The 8431-nt window shown below is 40.5% G+C and overlaps 1 non-coding gene across 1 annotated transcript; it reads right to left on the bottom strand.

Moving 5' to 3' along the window:
- Positions 1-344: 344 nt before the first annotated feature.
- LOC127133472 (small nucleolar RNA R71) lies at positions 345-451 on the bottom strand. Its single transcript, XR_007807442.1, has one exon. It is a non-coding gene; the product is annotated as a small nucleolar RNA R71 (small nucleolar RNA).
- Positions 452-8431: the final 7980 nt, after the last annotated feature.

Genomic DNA, 8431 nt, shown 5'->3' with positions numbered 1-8431 from the left:
CTCAACCATCTAATGAAGAACCTAGTTCTAGTATAGTAAACCCAACTATCCCAGCCAATAATTTTGAACTTAAACCATCCCTGTTGCAACTAGTGCAACAGAGACAATTCGCGGGTCTCGCTACCAAGAACCCTAACCAACATCTAAAAATATTTCTTCAATTAGTAGATACTTTTAAAACCAATGGAGCTTCTCCTGAGGCAATACGTTTAAGACTATTTCCTTTTTCCCTCAGAGATAAAGCCATATCATGGTTAGATTCCCTTCCACCCAATTCCATTACGACTTGGGATAACCTTAGAAGAGTTTTTCTTGCTAGATATTTTCCCCCGAGTAAGACCGCCGTTCTTCGAAACCATATAACTAGATTTACCCAAAACCAAGGAGAATCGCTGTTCGAAGCTTGGGAGAGATATAAAGAGTTGTTACGAGCATGCCCACATCATGGCTTAGAAAACTGGTTAATCATTCAAACCTTCTATAATGGACTTCATTATAACACAAAGATGACCATCGACGCTGCCGCAGGCGGTGCTCTGATGAACAAACCTTATCCTGAAGCTAGTGCCCTCATCGAAGACATGGCTCAAAACCATCAATCATGGGGAGTCGAACGAGGGACAGTTGAGAGGAAGGAAGCCCAAGGAGGAGTGCATGAACTAAGCTCTATAGACATGATGCAAGCTAAAATGGACGCATTAGCCCTCAAAGTCGAGCATATGTACACGAACCCGAATACTGTAGCCGCAGTTTCATCGGATTGTGAGATATGTGGAACCCAAGGACACCAATCTGCAGAATGCAGTCTATTGAACGAAACCCACTCCGAGAAAGTGAACTACACCCAAGGGAACCCATACTCGAATACCTATAATCCTGGATGGAGGAATCACCAGAAATTCTCCTATAAAAATAATAACCCTATCCAAAATAATGCACCTCCGAGACCTAGTTATCAAGCCCTAAGATCAAATCAACCTATGCAACCTATACCACCAAAGCCGAGCCTTAAGAAAATTATGGAAAATTTTATCACCGCTCAAACCCAACAAAACAAGGAGTTCATGAACCAAAACATTCATGTTAATGAATTGGTTACTCAGTTAGGAACCAAAGTTGACCAAATAGTTACTCATACCAAGATGCTTGAAACCCAGATCTCTCAGGTAGCTTTAAACCAAGCCCCTCAGACTACACCTGGAGGATAATTCCCTGGACAACCTCAACAAAATCCGAGAGGACAAGCCAATGCCATTACCCTACGAAGTGGGAACACTTATGATGAGCCACCAAACCCAAGATTGGGTGAACCCGAAACTTCTAAGGAATGTACCAAACCCCCGGACAAAGTAAAGGAACTTTAGGAATCTGAAAACCAGGAAGGTCGAGAGAAAGGAGAAGAACCTAAGGATAAAATTTACGTACCACCCCCGCCATATAAACCACCTATACCATATCCGCAAAGACTCAAACAAACCCAGATCAATAAACAGTATCAAAAATTTATTAAAGTTATAGAAAAACTTCATGTAGAAATCCCTTTCACAGAAGGCATCACCCAAATACCTTCTTATGCAAAGTTTCTGAAAGACATCCTTACCAACAAACGTAGACTTGACGATCCGAAGCCTTTGGAATGTAATGCTATTTCCGAGGACAAATTAGCAAAGAAAGATAAAGATCCTGGAAATTTCTCCATTCCTTGCCTTTTAGGTAATCATGTCATCGATAAAGCTTTTCTAGACTTAGGAGCTAGTGTGAGCTTAATGCCTCTAGCAGTTTGTGAGAGGTTAAACTTAGGAGAGTTACAACCCACTAAGATGTCACTTCAGTTAGCCGATAGATCTGTTAAATATCCGATATGCATTTTAGAAGATGTTCCTGTTAGGATAGGTCAACTATTTATCCCTACTGATTTTATTGTCATGGACATCAAAGAGGACAATGATATACCAATCCTTCTAGGTAGACCATTCTTATCAACTGCAGGAGCCATAATAGATTTCAAGAAAGGAAAGTTGACATTTGAGGTAGGTGACGAGAAAATAAAATTTATACTTTCGAAATTTCTTATGGCACCTGTGATGGGAGACTCGTGTTATGCCTTAGATATCATTGATGAATGCGTTAGAGAATTAGAACAAAAAGAAATTATAAAAACAATTAAGTTACCATCAATCCCCATAAAGGAAGATGATGACTTTAAAGAACCTTACATTGATGATAACCTTTACGAATGTTTATCCCTTACCCCAGATCCTATGCCATGCCCTAAGAAACCAACCTTAGAACTTAAGGAACTGCCTAAGAACCTGAGATATGAGTTCCTCGATGAAAAGATGAACCGTTCAGTTATAGTTAGTGCTACCTTGAGCCATGAGGAAACGAACCAACTTTTAGACGTTTTACGAAGACATCCCTCAGCCTTAGGATATAATATCTCTGACCTGAAAGGTATAAGCCCATCCGTATGCATGCATCAGATTTCGTTAGAAGAAGATTCAAAACCCTCAAGGGAGCATCAGAGAAGAATAAACCCTATAATGAGTGATGTTGTTAAGAAGGAAGTTCTTAAGTTACTTGAGGCAGGTATAATATACCAGATCTCGGATAGTAAGTGGGTGAGCCCTGTGCATGTAGTACCTAAAAAGGGAGGCATCACAGTCGTGCAAAACGATAAAGGCGAACATGTAGCAAAACGTTTAGAAGGAGGATGATGGATGTGTATAGATTATAGAAAATTAAATAAAGCAACTAGGAAGGATCATTTCCCTTTACCATTTATAGACCAAATGTTGGAGCGTCTAGCCAGACACTCTTACTTCTGTTATCTAGATGGATACTCTGGATTCTTCCAATTACCTATTCACCCCGAAGACCAAGAAAAAACTACTTTTACATGCCCTTATGGAATTTTTGCCTACAGACGAATGCCTTTCGGCCTCTGTAACGCCCCAGCTACTTTCCAACGCTGCATGATGTCAATATTCGCAGATTACCTAGATGGTATCATGGAAGTGTTTATGGACGATTTCTCGGTTTGCGGATTCAATTTTCACAATTGTCTTGCTAACCTTGAGAAAATCCTGGAGAGATGCGTGGAGGTTAACCTCGTGCTAAACTGGGAAAAATGTCATTTCATGGTGACCGAAGGAATAGTTTTAGGACATATAGTTTCCGAAAAAGGTATAGAGGTAGATAAAGCTAAAATAGAAGTTATAGAAAACCTAAAACCACCAAAAACAATCAGAGAAGTCCGAAGCTTTCTTGGACACGCTGGATTCTATCGGCGTTTTATTAAGGACTTCTCCAAAATCACTAAACCTTTAACCGGACTTTTAATGAAAGATGCTGAATTCACTTTTGATGAAAAATGTAATGACACATTTAATCTTTTAAAGCAAGCATTAATCTCTGCACCCATTATGAAACCGCCCGATTGGTCGGAACCTTTTGAGATAATGTGTGATGCTAGTGATTATGCAGTTGGGGCCGTTCTAGGACAAAGAAAAGATGAAAAATTACATGCCATTTATTATGCCAGTAGAACCCTAGATGCGGCCCAACTTAACTACGCAACAACCGAAAAAGAATTACTCGCCGTAGTTTTCGCTATAGACAAATTTAGATCTTATCTAGTATGAGCAAAAATTATTGTTTACACCGATCATGCTGCCATTCGTTACCTATTAAGTAAAAAAGATGCCAAACTCAGGTTACTCCGATGGATTCTATTACTACAAGAGTTTGATTTAGATATAAGAGATAAAAAAGGCACTGAGAATGTAGTAGCCGATCACCTTTCTAGGCTAGAACATCTAAAACCTGAACTAGTACCCATAAATGATGATTTTGCCTATGATAGACTGATCGCTAGAGTAGAAACCATTGAAGATAATAACCTAGATCCTTATGAGCACCCCCAAAATTCCTTAGCAATAAGTAACGTACCCTGGTATGCAGATTTCGTTAATTACCTAGCTGCTGATATAGTACCCCCTGATCTTGACTACCACCGCAAGAAGAAATTCTTCCACGATGTGAGAAACTTCTATTGGGACGAACCACTCCTTTTCAAAAGGGGTAAAGATGGCATTTTTCGCCGTTGCGTTCCAGAAGAAGAGGTAAATAGTATTATCGAGCATTGTCATTCTGCACCTTATGGTGGACATGCGAGCACCTCTAAGACATACACCAAGATTCTTCAAGATGGCCTATTCTGGCCTACCATGCGGCGTGATGTCTATGCTTACATTGTCAAATGTGATAGATGCCAACGCACTGGAAACATTTCAAGACGAGATGAAATGCCTATAAGAAACATTCAGGAAGTAGAACTCTTCGACGTATGGTGTATAGATTTCATGGGACCCTTTCCACCATCCTTAGGAAACAGGTATATCTTAGTAGCTGTAGACTATGTGTCTAAGTGGATTGAAGCTATAGCTGCACCCACAAACGACACTAGGGTAGTAATCAAACTATTTAAAAACTATATATTCCCTAGATTTGGAACACCACGTTTAGTCATAAGCGATGGAGGATCACACTTTATATCGCGAATATTTGACAAACTTTTAAGAAAATATGGAGTTAGGCATAGAGTAGCAACACCATACCAGCCACAGACTAGTGGCCAAGTAGAAGTATCTAATAGGGAGATAAAATAAATCCTAGAGAAAACTGTTTCTATTTCTAGGAGAGACTGGTCTCAGAAGCTTCAAGAAGCATTATGGGCCTATATAACCGCTTTCAAAACCCCTATAGGAACTACTCCTTACCAACTAGTTTATGGAAAATCTTGTCACTTACCATTCGAGTTAGAGCATAAGGCCTATTGGGCCACTAAAACTTTGAATTTAGACTACCTAGCCGCTGGAGAAAAGCGTACCCTAGACATTCATAAATTAGAAGAACTTAGGCAGTCGGCCTACGAAAATGCAAAAATATATAAAGAGAGGACAAAAGCCTATCATGACAAAAGAATAGTAAAGAAAAACTTCAATGTAGGCGATTCTGTTCTCCTTTTCAACACTAGGTTACGACTCTTCCCTAGAAAGCTACGTTCAAGATGGACTGGTCCTTTCGAAGTATCCAAGATTCTGAGATCAGGAGCCGTAGAAATCAAGAACCAAACATGTATTCCATTCATTGTAAATGGACAAAGACTGAAGCTCTACGAAGGAGGAGACATTCCAGCATACTACTCAAGCCACACCCTGATTGATCCACCGATTCCTACTACTACAAGTGTATAAATTCTAATTGTCAAGCTAATGACGTTAAACAAGCGCTGCGTGGGAGGCAACCCATGGTTTTGCTTTCATTTTACTTTTTTTTTCGCATTTATTTATTTTTATTTTTTATTTTATTTTATCTTATTTTGCATTGAGACTAAAATTTGAATGGTTTGCATTTTCAGGATCACCTTCTTAACTTTTACAGGATGCAGGGTTTTGATGACATGCACGTTGCCTATAGAGATAATGCTCAGAGGGAGCACTGCATTACTTTGTATCAGCGCCCTATGGCACCCAGACGTTACCCTGATCAGCACTGTATGGAGGCACTGGGTATCGAGCCGAGTATCAGATTCCTTAGCCACCAACTTCACTGGGACGAATTTGCTGATGACTTGAATAATACATACAGGAACCTGACTTTGGAGTTCCTGAGTTCATTAGACTATGACCCATATCCAGGACCAGATGGGTATGCTGCTTTCAGACTTTTTGGAGTTGAGTACTCCTTCAGCCAAAAAGAGTTCGGCGACTTATTGGGCTTCCAGACCACTCCTGATGCTATCCCGGAGACACCTATGGGATATTTTCTGGGCAAGGAGGTGGAGAAGTTTTGGAGTGATATATCAGGTGGCGGAAGCCAGGATCCATCTACGCAGTTATCTTATGTCATACATAACCCAACCTTCAGATATTTTCATATGATATTAGCACATTCCTTCTTGGGAAGACAGGATGCAGAGACACTACTGAGTGAAGAGGAGATCTTCCTATTATTTTGCGCATCCCAGTCTCGCCCAGTAGCATGTGGGAACTTTTTATTGAATAATCTCAGCGGTATCTCTAGATCCACCGAAGGAGTCATCCATGTTGGTGGAATCATCACACAAATTGCTGTCGCTTTAGGTCTATCTCGCAAGCTGTCACATCTTCGGATCTACTGTGGACACACTACCATGGACATCGATTTCTGTTTAACCAGAGGATTGATGAGGAGAGCCTCTTTCTACCCATGCCAGTTCCAATTGCTAGTCGACAGTGAGGCTATCCATTATTTCACACTGCCAGACCCTATGATGACCAGTGTGCATGATCCAGCGAATTGAAGTTATGCTCTAGAGGGCCAGGGAGAGACCGTCGAGGCACCGAGATCACCACCCGTTGCTGAATACACGCCTACACCACCATCTCCTAGAATCACTGTTTTCTCTAATAATCATTCATTGTAGACACCCGACATACGCACCCAGATTGCTGAGTGTCGTAGAGAGATTGCAGAGCTTAGACAGGAAGTGGCGGACCTAACTTTACAGATAGGAGTGTCTGATTTCACCCATGCTACTGAAGCCGATTGTCTATATCAGGAGATCGTAGAGCCCAGGCAGGAGATAGCCGTGCTTCGTGGATCCACTCAGGCAGACGACACCCCTAATACCTGATCTCACAATTTCATTTTATTTCTCTTTTATATATTTATCGTATTTGCATTATCTATTTTATATTATCGCATTTAGAATATTATATAAACCACTACTATACATTAGTATTTCTATTCTTATCTATATATGTTTTATATTTATTTTATTTGCATTTTAATTTTTCAGTTATTTATTTATTTATATTTAATTTCTGTTTTTGTTTTTGTTTCAGTTTCACTTTTTATTTTTTCATTTTTACTTTTATAAAAATTATGCAAGTCGAAGAAACTAGGAGAATCACAAGACAAATGCTATCCAGACCCCTCAAAGCCAAAAGACAAGAGAAGCCCAAACCAAAGGACCAAAATCTGGCCCAGCCAGATTTGGCCTTGTGGCGCCCGCCATAGGACCTGTGGCGCCCGCCACAGCGTCTGTAAATGGTCGGGGCAGACCTCTTTTCTTCACCATTTTTGCAACTTACAACATCCAAAACCCATTTTATCACCTTGGAAAAAAGTCCTTGAACCCACAAAAAGCTCATACTTTCCTAACCATCATACCACACAAATCATTAATCCACTTTCCATTTTCGATTTCATCCGCCGAATTTTGTAAAAATCCAACCTTTTCACCAACCACTTCATCTTCTTCATCCACTTTTCAAGAGCATTCAAATGGAGTTCAACGGATTCATTCTTCGAGGAGGGAAACCGGGGGAGAGACAAAGAAAAATCATTGAACGGTTGCAAAATCGGGAAATCCTCCCGACAAGGTATGTTGACGAAAATTGTCTCTATACTTTAGGTATCTACCATAGCATTTTCCATTTATTAGACAACTTAGGTTTGCATAATTTCTTTATCAACAAAGAACCCACCTATGAGCGGTTGACAATCGAGTTTTTAAGTTCCTTAATTTATATTGTCAACCCTAACACTGCTAGCACAGTCGGTACTGTCAAATTTAGAATGTCTGCTGTTGAATACCAATTTAGTACCGATGAACTAGCCAGCTTGTTAGGGATCCCTCATGGGGAAGGTGCTATTTGTGAGGCCCCTTTGGATTCTGAATGGTCTGTTGAGGTATTTTCCTTCTGGGAGCGTTTATCAAACACTTCCATAAACTCTTTTGAAGGAGTTCTTGCCTCAACTATCCATAACCCGACCATCAGAGTTTTTAGATATCTGTTGGCATGCACTATTTTTGGCCGGGAGAATCCAAATAAGGTTAACGCTAGAGAGCTTCTATATTTGCAAGGAAGCCTCACAAATAGGAGAATTAATTCAGTTCCGTTTATGCTCGCCCATATGATTTTAACTCTGAATAAGGCGGGACCGATTTCTTTTGGTGGATTGATTACGTTTATTGCTCGGGCACTTAACCTGAACAATGAGATGGCTACCCTAGACCCCTTACCTCCTCGCACAATTAACTTAAAATTTCTGAGAGACATGAAATTGTGCCGTTCAAGGAGAGAAGGAGGTTATACACTTATGATTCATGGTGTAGCCATCCCATTTGTTATTCTACCTTGCACTAGACATACCGATATACGTGATGAGAGGAATTGGACCTACGATTTAGATGCTCCACCTGTTTTGGGTCCTCTTCCTCCTAACATTCCTGATGAGGCGGGACCAGACACTAATGATGAATATGATCGGCTAGAGAGATCTCCCGTACCCCATGTATCCCCCCATCATCCTTCACCACCACACACCGCACCATCTTCTTCTTCTGCAGGTACCACTCCTGGCTTCTATATTACAGAGG

The sequence above is a fragment of the Lathyrus oleraceus genome, chromosome 3 (genome assembly GCF_024323335.1).
Source record: "Lathyrus oleraceus cultivar Zhongwan6 chromosome 3, CAAS_Psat_ZW6_1.0, whole genome shotgun sequence".
NCBI lineage: Eukaryota > Viridiplantae > Streptophyta > Magnoliopsida > Fabales > Fabaceae > Lathyrus > Lathyrus oleraceus.
Note: the sequence above shows the minus strand (reverse complement) of the source record. Positions and strands in the feature narration are given on the sequence as shown.